This window comes from Muntiacus reevesi, chromosome 10 (assembly GCF_963930625.1).
Source record: "Muntiacus reevesi chromosome 10, mMunRee1.1, whole genome shotgun sequence".
In the NCBI taxonomy this organism is placed as follows: domain Eukaryota; kingdom Metazoa; phylum Chordata; class Mammalia; order Artiodactyla; family Cervidae; genus Muntiacus; species Muntiacus reevesi.
The window spans coordinates 7,590,141-7,610,446 of record NC_089258.1 but is presented as its reverse complement, the minus strand read 5'-3'; the positions used below and the strand labels follow the sequence as shown (position 1 = coordinate 7,610,446).

Here is a 20,306-nt window from a genome sequence, read left to right as displayed (position 1 = left end):
TACAGAAATACAATTCAAAACCATAGTGAAGTATCATCACCTCACATGGGCAGGAATGGCATCATCAAAAAATTCTACAAATAATAAATGCTGGAGAGGGTGTAGAGAAAAGGAATCCTCTCGTACTGTTGGTGGTAATATAAGCTGGTGCAGCCACCATGGAGAACAGTATGGAAGTTCTTTAAAAGGCTAAAAATAGAGCTACTATATGATCCAGCAATCCCACTCCTGGGCATACAGCCAGAGAAAGCCATAATTCAAAAAGATTCTTGTACCCTATTATTCACTGCAGCACCATTTACAATAACCAAGACACAGAAGCAACCTAAATGTCCCTCAACAGAGGAGTGGATTAAAAAGATGTTGTATATATGTATACAATGGAGTATTACTCAGCCATAAAAAGGAATGAAACAATTTCATTTGCAGCAACGTAGATGGACCCAGAGGTCGTCATACTGAGTGAAGTCAGACAGAGGACAAATATTATATCATACTGCTTATATATGGAATCTAAAAAAATGGTACCAATTAACTTATTTATAATAAGATACAAATACAAAACAGAAATAGACTTACAGATGTGGAAAACAAGCTTCTTGTTACCAGGGGGCAAGTCTAGGGAGAGATAAACTGGAAGATTGGGGTTGACATATACACGTTACTATGCATAAAATAGATCACGAGGGTCTTCCCTGGCAGTCCAATGGTTAAGATTTCATTTTTCCAATGCAGGGGATAAGGGTTCAATCTTTGGTCAGGGAGCTAAGATCCCACATGCTTCAGGGCCAAAAAAAACCCAACAAAACATAAAACAGAAGCAATATTGTAACAAATTCAATAAAGACAAAAAGATGGTCTACATAGGAAAAAAAATAAAGCAGATAACTAATAAGGACCTATTGCATAGCACAGGGAACTCTTCAATACACTGTAATGGCCTTTATGGGTAAAGAATCTAAAAAAGAGTAGATATATGTACATGTATAACTGATTCACTTTGTTCTATACCTGAACCTAACACAACATTGCAAATCAACTATACTCCAGTTTAAAAAAAAAAACAAAAAACTGGCTAAAACCTACTAGGCCCAAGGTGGCCGAAGGTTTGACTTCCAGTACACCTTGAGTCTCATTATAAGCTCATTATAGTACATTAGCATTTGCTAAATGATACACCCATAGGCAGCATGACAGTTCTGAGGCTGACCACAAAGGACAAAAAGTTAGCGGTGCTCAAACTCCTGGAAATCCCCACCCTTCTCTAAGATAGTTAGAATATTCCTCCCTCTTATTAGCATATTAAATTACCCAGCCCATAAAAACTAACCACCCCATATTTTGGGGCTGCTCTCACTTTCCAAGCTGACCTCATGACCCAGGGCTGCCTCTCATCTTCTGAGAAGGCCCACACTCCATCTATGGAGTGTGTATGTTCCTGAACAAACCTGCTTTCGCTTTACTATGGCTCACTCTTGAAATTTTTCCTGTGTGAAGCCAAGGACCGTCACTTGGTGGACTCACCCAAGACCTGGGTGAACTTGGGTGGACTCACCCAAGACATGACCATCCTCTTGCATCCCATCTTCCTACAACATCAAGACTGAAGAGAGAGTCTGGAGTCAGTGACAGAGATGTCAATGGTTTAAGGGACAGGGAGAGCTTGTATGTCTGAAGCCAAGTCCTGGATTAATACCCCAAGTGTGAGTGTGGTAGACAGTGGGCAAGACATGTCGCCAAGCATTCTTCACTCCAGGAAAGAGAGGGAGATTAACAGGGAGAGGGGGAACTGAAGACAGATTGGCTCATTGGTTACTAGGGAAACCAGCCTAAGAGAATGCCCCTCACCATCCTTTTGATAAACTATTGTGATGGGGATGCTCTGAGCTAAACTAGAACAGGGAGCTGGCGAAAGGATGGATTGGAGTCTGGGATTAGCAAATGCTAACTATCATGTATCACTTTACGGTTCACCATAAGGTAAAACAACATTCTACACGACTATACTTTAATAAAACAAAAAAGGAAAGTTTAGAACAACCACTAGTGGGGGTCTGGAGGCAAGTACATAGGATGGTCAGTCATGTGAGCAGGTGTAGGTGAAACAGACACTGGTTGAGCAGGGGATGTGCAGAGTGCAAGAGAACAGCTATATTTTTTATGATGTATTTATTTTTAATTAGAGGATAATTGCTTTACAATGTTGTGTTGGTTTCTGCCATACATCAACACGAGTCAGTCATAGGTGTACATGTGTCCCCTCCCTCTTGAGCCTTCCTCCCTCCTCCCACCCCTCCCACCCCTCTATGTTGTCACAGAGCACCAGGCTCAGCTCCCTGGGCTATACAGCAAATTCCTATTGGCTATTACATACGGTAATGTATGCATTTCAAAAGTTCCAAAGACTAGCAAGGAGAGATAAGAAAGCCTTCCTGGTTCATTTCTCCATCAGCCTGGAAGGATGTTGCGGTTGAGCTGTCGAGAAGAAAAACTACCATGTTCACTGTTTTGGCAAAACCTCAGATGCGTGGCCTCCTGGCCAAACGTCTGTGATTTCATATTGTTGGAGCATTCATGGTCTCCCTGGGGTTTGCAACTTTCTATAAGTTTGCTGTGGCTGAACGAAGAAAGAAGGCATATGCAGATTTCTACAGAAATTATGATTCCATGAAAGATTTTGAGGAGATGAGGAAGGCTGGTATTTTTCAGAGTGCAAAGTGACTTGGAATATAAAGAAATTCTTGGATTGAGTTCCATGGAAGTTTGTCACTTTCCTGTGTTCCTGAACTATGAAACTATGACTATCTGGGGTGAGAAATAGTCTCTCAATAAATAAACAATTAACAAATACTGTGGGGGGAAAAAAAAAAAGAAAGCCTTCGTCAGTGATCAGTGCAAAGAAACAGAGGAAAGCAATAGAATGGGAAAGACTAGAGATCTCTTCAAGAAAATTAAAGATACCAAGGGAACATTTCATGCAAAGATGGGCACAATAAAGGACAGAAATGGTATGGACCCAACAGAAGCAGAAGATATTAAGAAGAGGTGGCAAGAATACACAGAAGAACTATACAGAAAAGATCTTCATGACCCAGATAACCATGATGGTGTGATCACTCACCTACAGCCAGACATCCTGGAATACGAAGTCAAGCGGGCCTTAGGAAACATCATTAAAAACAAAGCTAGTGAAGGTGATGGAATTCCAGTTGAGCCATTTCAAATCCTAAAAGATGATGCTGTCAAAGTGCTGCACTCAATATGCCAGCAAATTTGTAAAACTCAGCAGTGGCCACATAGCTGGAAAAGGTCAGTTTTCATTCCAATCCCAAAGAAAGCCAATGCCAAAGAATGTTCAAACTACCACATAATTGCACTCATTTCACACGCTAGCAAAGTAATGCTCAAAATTCACCAAGCCAGGCTTCAACAATACATGAACCGTGAACTTCCAGATGTTCAAGCTGGTTTTAGAAAAGGCAGAAGAACCAGAGATCAAATTGCCAACATCTGTTGGATCATCAAATAAGCAAGAAAGTTCCAGAAAAACATCTACTTCTGCTTTATTGACTGTGCCAAAGCCTTTGACTGTGTGGGTCACAACAAACCGGAAAATTCTTAAACATAGGGGAATACCAGACCACCTGACCTGCCTCTTGAGAAATCTGCATGCAGGTCAAGAAGCAACAGTTAGAACTGGACATGGAAGCAACAGTTAGAACTGGACATGGAACAACATTTGGACTGATTCCAAATCGGGAAAGGAGTATGTCAAGACTGTATATTGTGATTGTGCTTATTTAACTTATATGCAGAGTACATCATGAGAAATGCTGGGCTGGAGGAAGCACAAACTGGAATCAAGATTGCCAGGAGAAATATCAATAACCTGAGATATGCAGATGACACCACCCTTATGGCAGAAAGTGAAGAGGAACTAAAGAGCCTCTTGAAAGTGAAAGAGGAAAGTGAAAAAGTAGGCTTGAGACTCAACATTCAGAAAACTAAGATCATGGCATCTGGTCCCATCACTTCACGGCAAATAGATGGGGAAACAGTGGACACAGTGACAGACTTTATTTTCTTGGGCTCTAAAATCACTGTGGATGGTAACTGCAGCCATGAAATTAAAAGATGCTTGTTCCTGGGAAGATAAACTATGACCAACCTAGACAGCATATTAAAAAGCAGAGACATTACTTTGCCAACAAAGGTCCATCTAGTCAAGGCTGTTGTTTTTCCAGTGGTCATGTATGGATGTGAGAGTTGGACAATAAAGAAAACTGAGCACCAAAGAATTTATGCTTTTGAACTGTGGTATTGGAGAAGAGTCTTGAGAGTCCATTGGACTGCAAGAAGATCCAACCAGTCCATCCTAAAGGAGATCAGTCCTGGGTGGTCATTGGAAGGACTGATGCTGAAGCTGAAAGTCCAATAATTTGGCCACCTGATGGGAAGAACTGACTCATTATAAAAGACCCTGATACTGGGAAAGATTGAAGGCAGGAGGAGAAGGGGACGACAGAGGATGAGATTGTTGGATGGCATCACCGATTCAACAGACATGAGTTTGAGTAAACTCTGGGAGTTGGTGATGGACAGAGAGTTCTGGTGTGCTGCCCTCCATGGGGTCACAAATAGTCGGACACGACTGAGCGACTGAACTGAACTGAACTGATCACCAGGTGGCAGTGGAAACTTTTCTTTGACTGTAAAGTGCGTGCAGGGCCTAACATTTGTAAATCATGCTATTTGTGAGTGTTCTTAAGAGCACGAGGCACGATTTTATAAGCATGAATTTTTAATTTCAATCAATAGTATTGTGCTGGAGGTCTCTTACTGTTCCTTACTCTTCCCTGCCCCCGCCCACTCAGCACCTTGTTTTAAAGATCTGTTTACAATATTGTGTGTATATCTACTTCATTGCTCTTTATTCTGATATAACACTCCAATGATGGATGCCTCATTGTGTCCATCCCTTAAATCATCACAAATAATTTTGTGATAAGATATCCTCTTATGTGTTTTTTATGCACATGTGTGAGAATTTCTCTAATGACATAGCCAGGAGTGGGATCCTTCCCAACTCCACTCATAATACTTATTTATTTTACCTCCTTAACCCCTCTGTTTCATAAATTTTCCCCAAGTTCATTGTGCTAAAACAGCTGAATCCAGGTATGACCCTAAACTTTTATTTTTACTTATTTATATTTTGCTGCACTGGGTCTTTGATGTAAGTGGACTTTCTCTAGTTGTGGCAAGAAGGGGGCTACATTTTGTTGCAGAGGGCTGGCTCTAGGTGCAAGGGTTTCAGTAGTTGAGGCTCTCAGACTCTGGAGCACAGGTTCTGTAGTTGTGGCATACAGGCTTAGTTGCTCCACAGCGTGTGGAATCTTCCTGGAGCAGGGATTGAACCAGGGAAGTCCAGAAACTTTTTTTTTTTAATTTATTGACCTGTATTGAAAAGGAACTGTGGACCAAGATTCACCAGAAATAATCTGAACAAGCGAGAAAATACAGTTAATACTACTGAAACTTACTAAAAAAGTTCCAGTACATAGAACCATAAGCTTTTAAATTAAAGGAACTATATGCTGTGAGTTGTTTTATTTGTAAGTCTCCTTGCAAAGTGTGTACTCTTTGTGATGTCGCTTAAATTTACAAAATAGTACTGTTGACTAAGGTTTGGATGTCCAAGTTGATAATCTTGGATTTTCTTCTACTGAATAAATTTCTCCTGATTCTTTGTGGTAAGAGAGCTGAATTTATGTAACATCCTAAAGGTTTATTACAGGTGATGTCCTAGGAAAACTCTGAAGGTTTCTCAACTGTGTCTCTGTTGACATTTTGGGCCTGATAATTCTTTGTTGTAGGGGGCTGTTCTGTGCATTAAAGAATGTTAAACAGTGTCCCTGGCCACTGCCCACTAGATTCCAGTAACATCCCTTCTCCCTGGTTGTGACCACCAAAAGTGCTTCCAAACGTTGTCAAATGTCCAATGATGGGGGCAAAAACACCTCCAGTTGAGAATCACTGTTTTGTGGTAAACAAACTCAGGAATTCACTTGGGACCCTTTTGCTAGACTCTACCTTCCTTTTTGTCAGTTTATTTCACCGTAATCTCAACTATGGGCTTCCAAGTGGCTCGGTGGTAAACAGTCTGCCTGCCAAGCAAGAGAGGTGGTTTCGATCCCTGGGTCAGGAAGATCCCCTGAAGGAGAACATGTCAACCTACTCCAGTATTCTTGCCTGGAAAATCCCATGGACAGAGGAGTCTGGCGGGTTGCAGTCCTTGGGATCACAAAAAGAGTCAGACACGACTTAGCGACAAAGAACAACAACAATCTCAGCTACAGACATGTATTACACGGTCCTTTTTAAAATGCCCACCTCTACTTTCCAACTGGAATAAAGCTCTGCCTGGAGAAACGTACAGGATCTTTTCGTCTCTCTGTGGACTGAACAGCCGGCAGTCTAATTGAGGTTTCCTGGCCTCCCTCTCCCAGACACTACAGTGCACCAGAGGAGGAAGGGGGAGTCAGAATTCTCCTGTGTTCCCTGCCCTGAGGAATCCAGAGGAGCAGGAAGAACCCCACTGTGGCTGATACGATCTTAAGAGTCTGATGACACCAGTCTGCAAAGGGAACGGGAAAGTGGTATCTGTTTTTTCAATTCTCACCTCCCCTCCCCTCGTCTCTCTAGATCTCCTTTGAAACTTAATTTTTGTCTACAGTCCTTGGATGAGCACCCAGAGTGATGACTGTCCCCTATATTTCTCAGCATGCTAGCACTATAAGATAAGTCTCTGGAAAGTTCTCTGTGGTCAAATAAGTGAGAGCAACATAGCCTATTGAATCTCTCTCTCGGACACTAGCAATGACCGTCAGTTTATTAAAGGCTTTGAAAAGCTCTTCAGAAGTGTATGTATGTATGCTCCTCTGTCCATGGGATTCTCCATGCAAGAATACTGGAGTGGGTTGCCATTTCCTTCTCTAGGGGATCTTCCCAACCCAGGAATAGAATCTAGGTCTCTGTGTTGCAGGCAGATTCTTACTGACCGAGCCACAAGGGAAGAGCCACCATATATATATTTATATAATAAATAAATACAGTTATTTATTTACTACGGTGCTGTGTCTTGCAGTATCTTAGGGATCCCAACCAGGGATTGAACTTGTGTCCCCTGCAGTGGAAGTATGGAGTCCTAACCACTGGACAGCCAGGGAATTCCCTTCAGATGTCTATTTTTTTGTTAATTAACTAATTTGTTTTTGGGTGTGTTGGGTCTTCTTTGTGGGGTGCGGGCTTCTCATTGCAGTGGTTTCCCTTGTTGTGGAGCATAGGTTGTAGGCACAAGGGCTTCAGTAATTGTGGGGTACAGGCCTTGCTGCTCCGATGCATGTGGAATCTTCCCAGACCAGGGATTGAACCTGTGTCCACTGCATTGGCAGGGGGATTCTTATCCACTGTAACACCAGGGAGGTCCTTTAGCTGTCTATTTTTAATCTAGAATTCCCCAGATTGACTACAGAACTTTTCCATTCTTCCTCCATTTTTTAACAAATATCTATTAATACCCCTAGAGCTGGTGTCCCACAGAACACACTTTGGGAAATGTTGTCTTAGCCTATAACAACCTACATCTATTGTAAACTGCCTTCAAAAACCATTAATGTGTTCATTTATGCAAATCACTGTTGGGCATCCACCATCCTAGGTATAAGGACTACAGAGATTACTCTTCCCAGCAGTCCCCAGGGGAACAGAGGACTCAGATCACGTCAGGGGATACAGAAGGTCTGAGCCAGGTGTTGGGGAAACAATGGAACCCAGCGATTAATTCTGACACTGGATTTCTGATAACCTTCACAGATCAGACAATATCTCACTGAGCGTAGAATACAAGACTAGGTCCCTTAATCCTTGCAGTGTCCAGGGCTTGTCAGAAAAGGCAGAATCTCAGGCTCCACTTTGGAACTATCAAGTCAGAACCTGTGCTTTGACAAGATACCTCTATGTACGTTACTGTTTGAGAAGCACTGCCTTGAAATGAGTGCACTCTCTGACAAGCATGCAAACAAAAACAAAATGCAGTTCTATGTGTGTGTCTCAGCCAAAGAGCTGACCCAGCAGCCTCCAGGCCAGGCCAGTCAGACAGCACAGGAAGGGAAGCCTGGTGGAGGAAGCAAGTGGCTTCTTTCCTCTCCTCACCCAGCAATGGCTGACTCAACAGGTCAGACTGCAGGCGTGCCATCCAGGAGCGAGGACAGGCAATGAGGCCATACCTGGGATCCTTCCTGCTTAGATATCTGCCATGACTGGGAGACACAATGGGTTTGACTGGGAGGAAGGGAAAGAGCAAGGTTTGGAGGGGAAGCAGATACTTTCCATTACCCTCCCAGAGACACCGTCTCTGCTCTGGACCAGACAAATGGCCAGCCAGAGAGCCCAGGATTCAGGGCTCTGTACGGAGAACTTTCAGCTCCTTCCTCTTGATCCTCAACATTGGTTAATGGAGGAGATACAGGGAGGGTTCAGGGCAGCCTGACCCATAAGAAAGCAAATAAGTTTCAGTGCGGGTGCATCTAGATGCTGAGCAGGTGGCCTTGTTTTGAAATCTCTTTCATGTCTGGGTGTCGCCCTGGGCCCTGGTAGGGCAAGCTCTGTGGGCTGGTGAGACTGCGGGCAGGCCAGGTGAGGACCTGGGGGAGGCTCTTCCTGCAGACTAGGCTTGTGATGGGCGGAGAGTGACTAGTGTAGATGGGGGTTAACTAAGGCAGAGGAAACTGAAAATCACAACATGGACAACCACAATGAAGGGGAGCAGAATATGCCACCCCAAAATGAATGCTTTGATAAATTGATTATTTTGAATTGCAAGTACTTGAGAAATAGCAAACCAGGAGAGGTTTTCTCTGAACTCTCCTTATTGCCAAAAGAAAGACCTTCCAGGAACTTCTTTGGCAGTCCAGTGGTTAAGACTCTGCCTTCTAATGCAGGGGGTAGGGGTTTGATCCCCGGTCAGGGAGCTAAGATCCCACATGCCTTGGGGCCAAAAGAACAAAACATAAAAAACAAAAACAAAACCAGAAGTAATACTGTAACACAGTCAATAAAGACTTTTAAGAACACTTCTCAGGGTTCTCTAGTTGTGGTGGGATGCCCTCTCTTGTTTCGGAGTCCAGGCTCTAGGTATGCAGGATCCTCTTGGACCAGGGATCGAACCCGTGTCTCTTGCATTGAAAGGTAGATTCTTTATCACTAGACCACCAGGGAAACCCCAAGGCTGCTTGCTATTCTGCCTAAATACTCCAAAGGTGATTCAGGCAGCAATAGAACAAGAGTGGACACGGAGGTAGCATTTGAAGCAAAGGGAAGGACCTACACAAAGCCCCAAAGGCCCAAAAGGCCCTGGGTGGGAAGAGGGGTCAACTTACACGTCTTCATTCAGAACTGATGAAGCTGGCCTATTGTGTTTTCCACTCTCCAGGACACCATTGGGCTTCCCTGGTGGGTCAGATGGTAAAGAATCTGACTGCAATGCAGGAGACCTGGGTTCAATTCCTGGTTGGGAAAATCCCCTAGAGGAGGGCATGGCAACCCACTCCAGTATTCTTGCCTCCACCAGAGGAGCCTGATGGGCTACAGTCCATGGGGTTATGAAGAGTCAGACACGACTGAATACACACACACATACACACACACACGTGCATATATGCACGTGTTTAACATAGCTGAGATCATACTGGCTATGAGTTTCTTGCCTTCCTTTTTCACTTGGCAGTACATTATAAGCTCTTATTCGCTTGCTGTGATCATCATTAATATTCCATTCTAACCTTTTACAATTTAGTTAGCCACATCCGTGTAGTGGTTACAGATGTATATCACACTTCAATTGGGAATGTGCAGAAAATTTGATTATAGAAATGTGATTTCTATACTTTTTGTCTCTAGCTGATCTAGTCTTCTGCACTACTTCCTACATGCTTAATAGGCAAAATTAGCAATGGGCCTAACTAAAGAATAATCTGAAGAAAAAATCTGAATAGCCTGCCTTTAAGGCTTTCATCCTTCTACGCGATCCCATTTTGCCTGTCAGAAACCTCAGTCTTTCTCTTTGCATCCTTCTTTCTCTCTCTCTCTTTTTTTTGGCCATATCATATAGCTTGTGGGAGGTTAGTTCCCCAACCAGGGATTGAACCCAGGCCCCTGGCTGTGAAAGTGCAGTGTCCTAACCACTGGGGAATCCCCACTCTGCATCTTTTCTGTAACAAATTCTAACTCCTGCTCCTTTTGTCTTCTCATGGATATAAAATTAGCCAGGGTCTCAGCAGAAAACTGATAGCTTACTCAAGGCAGACACCTGAGAGTTTCATGGAGGGACTACCTAGAAAGATGCCAGCAAGGCTAGTTTAAATGGTGAAGCACCCAGACCAGAGATGTGCGAGGGTATTAACACCCTTAGTCCTGAAGGAGCAACAGGAAAATCTGAAGCTTGGCGAGGTAGAAGGATACAGGCATAGCCTCCCTATGGTCTGGCTAAGAGGGACCTAGGGGAGTAAAGACTCTGACATCTCCCTCCACCTGCCTTCCACCTGTTTCCGGTGCCTCCCATTGACCCAACTGAATGGGAAGCCAGGGGAACAGGTATTCTGCAGAGGTCAGCCTCCCAGTGCACAGAGGGTGTGGCCCAAACCTGTGTGAACAATGGATTTGAAGGGGCAAATGAACAATAACCAGCCTGCATGATTTGTGCCGAAGAGGAAATCACAAAAGAAACAAGCACATTAATACTTTCCAAATCCTAATCTATTATTGGACTTCCAAGCTGCTTCTTATTTTCACTTTTATAAATAATGTTGTCTCAAACAGGGACATCTCTCAAACTCTAAATCTTCTATTGACATTAATATATGATGAGAAGAGGTGCAGAGTCTGTCAGAGTCAGACTGTGTTGTTAAGTCTTTCTTGCTCAATCTTCTTCTTCTTATTATTATTTTTGCGGGAGATGGGGGGTGCCCACAAGGTTTATGGAATCTTAGTTCCCTAAATCAGTGATTGAACCTGGGGCCCTCAGCAGTGAGAACAGCCCTCGTCAAGAATTCCCAAGTTAAGTCTCTTTTGTTTATAAGCTTCAGAAACACATTTGAGCTAGATTAAAGTGAAAAGGAAAAAAAAGAGGTGCTTCCCTGGTGGTCCAGTAGTTAAGAATCTGCCTTGCAATGCAAGGGATGCCGGCTTGATCCCTGGTCTGGAAAGATCTCACATGCCTCAGAGCGACTAAGACCAGGGGCTACAACTCCTGAGTCAGTACTCTAGAGCCTGCAAGCTCCAACCAGAGAAAGCCCGCATAGCAACGGAAACCCACTCCAGACGACAGATGAATCTTTTGGGGAAAAAAAAAAAAGTGGGAAAAAAGGGCAACCTTAATCATTAGGACTATTAGGGTACTAGGGCCTCTTCCAAGGCCCAGTGGACATCAGAAGTACAAGAAGAGCAGCCGCTCTGCCTCGGGCTGAGGGATTGCATCTGAGGCAGCCCCCACTCCCATCCCACGCTCAAAGCTGAGATCCAGACTTTGTAGAGCCAGACTTTGTGGAGCTGAGTTCACGGGGTGGTGGAGATGTCACTATGGCGCTGTCATGGCAGAACGTGCTGGAAATCCACCCTCTAGAGTGCTTGGATTGCATTCACGGGGATCCCTCCTCTACAGAACCGCCTGCAGCAGTAGCGCCAGGGGAAGCTGGGGCGTTTGCATCAGATGCCGGCCACTAGGTGCTGTAGGAGCTGGGGTGCTAAAGAATCCATCTGTCCTGCAGGAAGCTGATACAGGAGAAGTTGCCTGCATCGCAGGCGTTGGATACCGGAGAAACAGTCCAGGTTGTAGGAACCAGTTCGCGGCTTGCCACAGGGGCCTGCTGAGCATGTCCCTCCCAGTGTGTCTCCAGTGCCCTCTACTGGACAAAACAAAGTTTAACACCCATCAGCTGGCAAAGGAAAATAATTGAGATGATCCACCACATTCTTGCAGCACAGACCATGAAGATTGAATTTGAAGTTGAGAGACAATAGATTGAGAAGGAGCACGATCCCAGGCCCGTATGCCCAGAGGAGGAACGATGACTGGTCTAGCCAGTGCTACCCCTGGGTTGGTCAGTCACCTGTGCTGAGAGTGGAACTGCATTGATAAAAAGAGAAAGCTAACTGATCACCAAGCAGCCTTGGCTCTCCTGGGGACAGAAACGAGCATCTCAGATGCTAGAGAAATTGTCTGTCCAACACATCAGGGACATTGCATCAAGCCTCACCATGGTTTGAAAAAACACTCCTCAAGACTACCTGTTTTCTTTTATTCAAACATGCAGCTCACCAAGAAACCTGATGTCTCCTCCCGCCTAACCAAAACCAGATGAGAGATAGACTTGGGTGGTGGCCACATATTCTGCTGTTTGAAAAGGGATATCATCCACCACAATCTAATAAATCAGTGTTTGATGTTAACAGCCGTGGGTGTCATTAGAGAAAGTTGACACACCAAGGGTCACCCTGAGGAGCTAAGAACCAGGTTTTGGACTCAAGGGACTCAATCAGGGTGTTCTCCTGAAGGATCTGCCGCCTACACCCTAGACAACATCGCTGCTAGCACATTCCCCAAGGAGAAATCCTGCAGAACATATAACTGGGTGTGGATAGATCATATTCTATTAACATAAATACCCAACCAACAATCATTCTTTGGTTCCTGGACTTTCGGGCTGTTTCCAGTCTTTCACTAATATATGTAACCCAGGGATTAAATGTCCTTATACTCAGTGCTCTTTTTGCTATTATTGTTTTCTTTATCTTTGTATTTCAAGTGATTCCTTTAGGATAGATGGTCAGAATTGGAAATAAATTTGTATCACATCGCATCTTCCTCTTTTGGGAGGAATAGCATGAATGTTTTACAGACACTTGAGACTTACATACTGCTCAGTGATTTCAGAAATGTACCAAATACAGTCCCACCAGAAGCCATTTCAGGACATCCTGACTTGGAGGATTACATTTTGAAATGTGTGTATGTGTGTGTGCGCATACATAAGAAATCTTGCTTTCTTCACACTTCTTTAGTTCTTATTGGGGTTGGATATTCATCCCACATTTGTTATCTCTTGTCCTTTTTTTTTTTTTTAATCTCTTGTCCTCTTGAGAGTATTCTGTTCAAGTCATTCACAATTGAAAAGTATTTTATTTCAATCTCGGGGGAATTTCATGTCCCAGATTCTCCATCCTGTCCTCTTTTCCCACCTGTAAATCCTTTGGAAATTTCCTTCTAAATTCAAGTTCCTTTGGCATAGGAGGACGTGCTTGGGTGGCTAAGAGCTTCTCTGGGGCTGGAAATAAGTGTATGGAAGTCTGAAGTCTGCAGAGCCTGCTGAACTTTCATCCCCAGTTGGAGAGTTTTCAAAGGGAAGGAATTGGTCTCTATGTAATCTTCTTTTCACTTTCTATTTTTAAACACTCCAGATGGCCCTGGGTGATTTTTCCCCTTCCTTCAAATTGAGTCTCTAAATAAACTATATCCCTCTTAGGACCCTAAGACATATTTAGAGGAAATGTGTCATTTGAAGTGCTTTTTTCTGAAGTCACTGGAGGAATTAACAGAGCAAGAATCTCCTCACCACCTTCTGAGCTCCAAGCCTTCTTTAGCACAAAGGCAGGAGAAAAACTTTCTCTTCTTCCTCCTCCTACTCCTTTTCCTTTCTGAGTCTGACACAGAGAACATGGCCTGCCCTGAGTGCACACAGGTGGTGAGTAAGCAGCAAGCCTAAGATAGTTGTGTTGAAGTAAGAGTGGCCTGTGTGGGAGTGTGAGAGGTGACAATAATTCATTCACGTGGGGAGTGAGGCTGAGCAATGATATTTAAGGGAGCTTTGGGGAGGAGGGGTCATTTGTGGTCATCTTAAATGATAAACAGGGCTTGGAAATATGGTAAAAGAGCCAACTAAGTTTCTATCAGTTTCTACTCTGGCTACACTGGTACCACCAGGAATCTGGCTCTCTGTGTTGGTGCCAGAGACAGTTATCCATTCATCCATCCACCATCCATCCATTTATTCATCCACCCATGCACACATGCATACATCCTCTGACATTTTATTCATTCATTTATTCTTTCTTCCAACGTTCCTTCCATCCTTCCACCCATTCTTTTTTTTTTTTTTTTTTAATGTGGCTCATTTTGAAAGTCTTTACTGAATTTGTTACAATATTGCTTCTGTTTTGTTTTTGGTCATGAGGCATGTGGTGTCTTAGCTCCCTGACCAGAGATTGAACTCACACTCCCTGCATTGTAAGGTGAAATCTTAACCACTGGACCACCAGGGAAGTCCCTTTCTGTCCCTTCTTACATTATCTATCAAGGCCTTACTCTCTGCAGCATGCTGAAGGCACAAATATTAAGAAAAGATTTTAGCTTTCAAGGAGAACATAGTCTAGTATTTAGCTGGACAACTGAAAAATAGATCATAATATTGTACAATAAGTCCATGCTAAAGGAGTTTGTTTAAAACACACCTGTACATGTCCCTTTCCCCCGTAAAGCCTTACCAGATCATTCAGTCTAAAATAACCCAGGGGAACTATCGTAAAATAGCCCAGGGGAACTATCGTAACCAAGAAGGTGGTATTTCTCAGGACGAGGTTCATTCATTGCACTCTGGGTATGTTGATTGTTGAGATTTCCACAAAGGTGATGTTACCAAGTCCAAGCTTGGTTTACTTGGCCCTCGACAGGCCAGTTAACCGAGAGGCTGGCTGAGGAGATGGCAAACTGATGTCTCACAATAACCATCTTGTCGGGATCTGGATACCAGGTACTTTTATAGGACAGAGAGGAGGCGGCATTGAGGAAGTAAAAATCATTATCTTGCAGATATCTCCTGGAATGGCCAACCTCTTACTTCAACACAACTGTCTTAGGCTTGCCACTTACTTACCAGCTGTGTGCACTCAGGGCAGGCCATGTTCTGTGTGTCAGACTCAGAAAGGACAAGGAGGGGGTGTGGCGCAGTGTTTCCTGAGGCAGCTCACTATGTATGATTACACTAAGAAAAGCGATGAAAAACAAAAGTTAAAGTCAAAGAAACAGGGACTTCCCTGGTAGTCTGGTGGCTAAGATTCCATAGTCCTGATGCAGGGGGCCAGAGTTCAATCCTTGGTCAGGGAACTAGAGCCCACATGTCACAACTAAAAGATTCTACATGCCATAATAAAGATTGAAGATCTCAAGTGTCCCAGTGAAGACTCAGCACAGCCAAATATATATATATATATATATTTTTTTTTAAGTCAAAGAAACAGATCTATTATGGAGTCAGAATTGGTTCTTCCCTGCAACACTGGGAAACCCAGTTGCATAATTTGTGATAGTGACCTCAGGTGGCCTCGGCCTGCAGAGGCTTGAAGCAGGGTATTCCAGCCAGAGATGAAGGATGAGTCTCAGCAGTGAGCGCACCACATTCTAGGCACTAGATCAGTGGTCATTGACAAGGCCTTGGTTCCCCGGTTTTGCAGAAAAGAATTCCCACAAAGATGAAAAGTAGTGAAGCAAGCAAAGTGTTTACCAGGAGGAAAAGAGTACAGTACATGTGGATAGACACACGGGGGGGTGCTCAGAGAGAAAGTCGTGGCCTTGCGGTAGCTTGAGTCACATTTATGGGGCATGAGTTTCAGGTTTCCTGTGGCCAATCATTCTGATTTGCCTGGTGCTGGGTCCATATTTGGTTCTTCTCAGGATTCTCTCATGTGTGTGCGTATTTCTCTGAGCCAAGATGGATTCCACCCAAGAGGTGTCACTCCCCTTCTGATGTCCAAGGAGTTTTCTAGTGGTGAAGGTTTCCTTGACTTTAAGAATGAGAAATATGTGGTCTCTTATCTTCTATCTGGGCAGGGCCCAGCCTCCCCTCTGGATTGTCCTGCTACTGATATTTCGGAATTTCTGTCCACAGAGAATGAACTCAAATTGCTTTCCCTGGGGAGGGTGGCGGGCGTGGGGGGGATCTGCCTCTTGCCTCAGTAGTGGGGCAGCTGCAAGAAGAGTAGATCCCTGCACCAACGCCCCAAAACCTTCAAGTTAGAGAGACCGTAACTGGATTCAGTCCTATATTCAGCACAAAAGTCTCAACACCACCTTTCTCTCTCAAGGCTATGACCGTGAAACAGCCCCCACTGTGGGAAAGTAGGCCCAGCGAACATTCCAGAGATAGAGGGTGGGGGAGAAGCCTTGCAACTGCTATGGGTCCAGCTGGAAGGTCAATCAGGGCTCATGCCCTCTTCCAGTCCTCCTCCAACACCACCCCGGACCTTAATAGACGCAGAAACTCTGGAATCAGCAGTCTGTGCTTTAACAGGCCTTCTGGGTGATTCTGATGCATGCTGAAGTTTTCAAACACTGTACTAAAGTGATAAATGGACATTCTCATCTATCTTAGACATCTATGCACAGAGAGGAATTAGGTCTGGACTGGGAAATTCTTCATGGAGACTGTGACATTTTAAAGGAAGTCCCAGGCCAGATAACCGAGAAGCAATTCAGGCAAAGTACTGTGTACCCAAAGGCACACAGGCAAGGATTAGCCTGGCCTTCGGAGGGATCCACCAGTCGTTCTGTGGGACGGTCCCAGGGAAGGCAGGGAGCTGAGCGTGCAGAGGCAGGCAGGGGCCTTGAATATCACGTTTCAAGCAGCGAGGTAACACGGTGCCCGTTTCCTCTCCCCACGGCTGTCCAGACGGGCCTGAGTCAGACTTTGGTGGGCCCATTTCCCGTCCCCGCCCGCCTCTCTCCTCGCTCTTCTCCCAATTCTCTCAGCTCCTCCCTTCCCCTGGGGGTGGGACGGACGGGTTTCCAGGCCAAGCCCACCCCTTTCTCCTCCCCCATCCGGCCGACTCGCTGACGTCAGGCAGCCGGGCGTGTCTGGCTTGCGGCTTTGGAGCCTTAGGGGGGAAAGCCCAGGGTGAGGGTCTGCGGGCAGGCTGCCGCGCAGGCGCACCAGCGGAAGGGCGCAGCGGGGCTTTCAGGGCTGAAGAGGAGACTCCTTGTCTCCGGGCGGGGTCTGTGATGTCAGTGTCCGTTGCTCAAGACCCAGGCTGGCGTCACTCAGCGCCACCACAGCCTGGGGAATTGGCTCCCAGACTTCGCCCTCTTCTCCCTGACCTGCCGAGCTGGTGACTCACAGCGGGTCTGGTCTCCTAAGCCCTCAACACAAGATGCCTGGAGGTGATGAAGGGTGATAACAGCTTCCTAGCAATGGGTCCTGTTTACCGAGCACTTAGAGTGCTGGCAATAAGTCACCTACTCCTTGTGGTTCTCAACTTTATGCCAACCAGTGCCGGTTTCTTATCATACTTTTCAGGGTCACTCAGCGTTCGTAGATAACGTGACCAACCTACATGGCAGTTTCCTAATAGTAAACCATAAAATGCCACAATTAGTGTCAGTGAGAGTGTGAAAGTGTTGGTTGCTCAGTTGTGTCCAATCCTTTGCAACCCCATGGACTATAGCCCATCAGCCCCTATGTGTGCATGGAATTCTCCAGGCAAGAATACTGGAGTGGGTAGCCATCACCTTCTCCAGGGGATCTTCCTGACCCAGGGAGCGAACCCAGGTCTCCTGCATTGTAGGCTGAGTCTTTACCATCTGAGCCACCGGTGAAAGTCACGCAGTCGTGTCCGACTCTTTGCAACCCCATGGACTATACATAACAGTCCATGGAATTCTCTAGGCCAGAATACCAGAGTGGGTAGCCTTTCCCTTCTCCGGGGGATCTTACCAACCCAGGGATTGAACCCAGGTCTCCTGCATTGCAGGCGGATTCTTTACCAGTTGAGCCACAAGGGAAGCCCTTATGAAAACTGCCAAGGAGAAAAAAAAGTTTTTCCTCTACCCTTCTCAGCTCTTCTGACTGGTCTAAAAAAGTTAAATTGACAGGAGACAGACTAACAGGAGAAAATCAAATGGAATCACTTAGGTTCAAGAAATCCACATTAACAGGAGAGATTCCAAAGACACACAAAAATAGCATATATATGTCATTCTGGGCTAAAGAGAAGGGAGTACTGCCCGGGACTTCAAAGGGAAGGAAGGCAATTTAGAGAAGATTAAAAAAGAGCAAATGTTTGGTAAACAAATGTTTGCTGGGCCGTGTAGAAACAATTGGGCACGGAGAAGAATTTTAACAGACAGACTTTGCCAGTTTCCGCCCCGTACAGAGCTAGTTTGTATTATACTGTAGATGTCTCTGGTGATGGTTCTCTTCCTGGAGAAGTCTCTCCCTCTGAACTCTTTTTAGACAGTTAGCAGGGAGGTGAAAAGAAAACACTTCTCAAGTCTTTTGTTTCTTCCTCATGCCAAAGAGACATACTCTGGGGTGTCAAATTTTGCTCCCCTACAGAATATATCACAGGGTTGTGAGAACATACAAACTGAGAACTGAAGGATGGGGCAGGAGTTGGGTAGAAGAAGAGGGGAATTAGGATGTTTAGGAGGAAAAGCGTCCCAGGCAGGAAGAAGAGTGCTGAGGGATGACAACACCGTTATGAACCAGCATCCTCTGGAACAAAGCAAAGCTCCAGCTGAGTTAGACCAGCTGAGGGGCCTTGTATCTGACCTCCCCCCATTTTGGGCCCTACCTACTACATCAGAAAGAGGCTCTTTCCTTTCCCTGGAAGCAGCCTACCAGGGTCCATTCCCTCCTGCCCAGACTCTTCTGCTCCTTATTGAACTATTGCATAGGCCGAAACACAAAACAGTTCCAGGAAGGCTTGACGCTGAATATGATCTGTGTATGCATTATTCCCTTTCATTCGTGCCCCTTTTGGCAGAGAATGTAACTTTTATCCTAATAGCCTTTATGCCCACCTTCCTTACTCCTATGTTGGGGGCAGCACGTATCTGGGTAATAACAACACATTTCCCAACCTTCCTTGCAAATGGGAATGGCTAATGAGAAGTCAGTGGAAGTGACTGGGTGGGGTTTTGAGAAAGCTATTCAAAGAAGTAAACTTAGCAAGCTCCCCTTTTCGCTTTCCCCTGTTCTTCCTTCTTTGCCCCTGGGACATGAATTCGATGGGTGGAGCTCTGACAGCCATTTTTCATGCATGAGGTGATCTTGAAGATTGATGTCATGTACCAAGGATGGCAGAGCAGATGACTGATTTCAGTTTTGGAGACCTTCTACAGCCCCCATACCAGCTTGACCTGCCTGAAGTCAGTTTATCATGTAAGAGGAACATAAGTCCCTATCTCATATGCGTGCCTGCATGCTCAGCCGTATTCTACTTTTTGCAACTCTATGGATTGTAGCCAGCCAAGCTCCTATGTCTATAGGATTTTCCAGCAAGAATACTGGAGTATATTCCCATTTCCTCCTCCAGGGGATCTTCCTGATGCAGGGATTGAACACAAGTCTCCTGTGTCTCTTCCATTGGCAGGCGGATTCTTTACCACTGAGCCACCTGGGAATACACATCTTATATAGGCCATTGCTGTTTTGAATCTCTTACCAGCGACTGGACAAAATTCTTCATTGGTGTAACTCTGAAAGCCCTCTAATAATTCAATTTTTATCCACTAAATAGTCCTCAGGTCATCCATTCATTTATTCACTCAGACACTCTCTGATTGAAAATAACCCCATGTTATAGAATCAGATGAGATTTATGTGGCAGCTAAGCTGTATATTTTTTGAACACTGGGGCCTTGGTAGTGGGCAGGGGGATGGGGTGAGGGTCCAGTAGGATGTTTATAAGTTTTGCTGGACAGTTTCCACTTCATATGCCTGGTCTCTTTTCTGGAGGCTGCCATGGTCCAGAGCAGCAGGAATAAGTCCTGGGAGGAGGGGGCCACAGAGGTCAGAGCAAAACCTCCTCTGGCTCTGACCCGTGGGATGCTTGCTTTCCTCCTGGATGCCTTTGAGGGATGAGTAAACCTGACAACTTAGCTGAGCAATCAGCAAGCCAGCAAGTGCCAGGCCCCAGTGAGGAGCCTTGTGTCCTCCCAAGAGAGGAGATAAATGGGCAGTTTGCGTCCCCATAAAGGTCCCACCATGCAGTGTGGAACTTCTGTCCTAGGCTCCCCCTGCCACTGCTGTCCCCCAGGACTTGGGTATAAATCCTAGCCATTTCCTTCTCCAGTTTCCCACAGTGACTAACCTTTGTCTAATTTCACCACCATGGGGAGCTGGGGAGGGTTTCCTGCGCAATAAATCTTTCAGCAGCATAGTGGTTTTATCATTAGAGAGGACGATGCTAAAAGAAGA

General features: G+C 45.1%; 1 pseudogene; it reads left to right on the top strand.

The window, feature by feature from the left end:
- The first annotated feature begins 2,496 nt into the window (after nt 1-2,496).
- On the top strand, nt 2,497-2,729 carry LOC136143845 (cytochrome c oxidase subunit 6C-like; annotated as a pseudogene).
- Nucleotides 2,730-20,306: the final 17,577 nt, after the last annotated feature.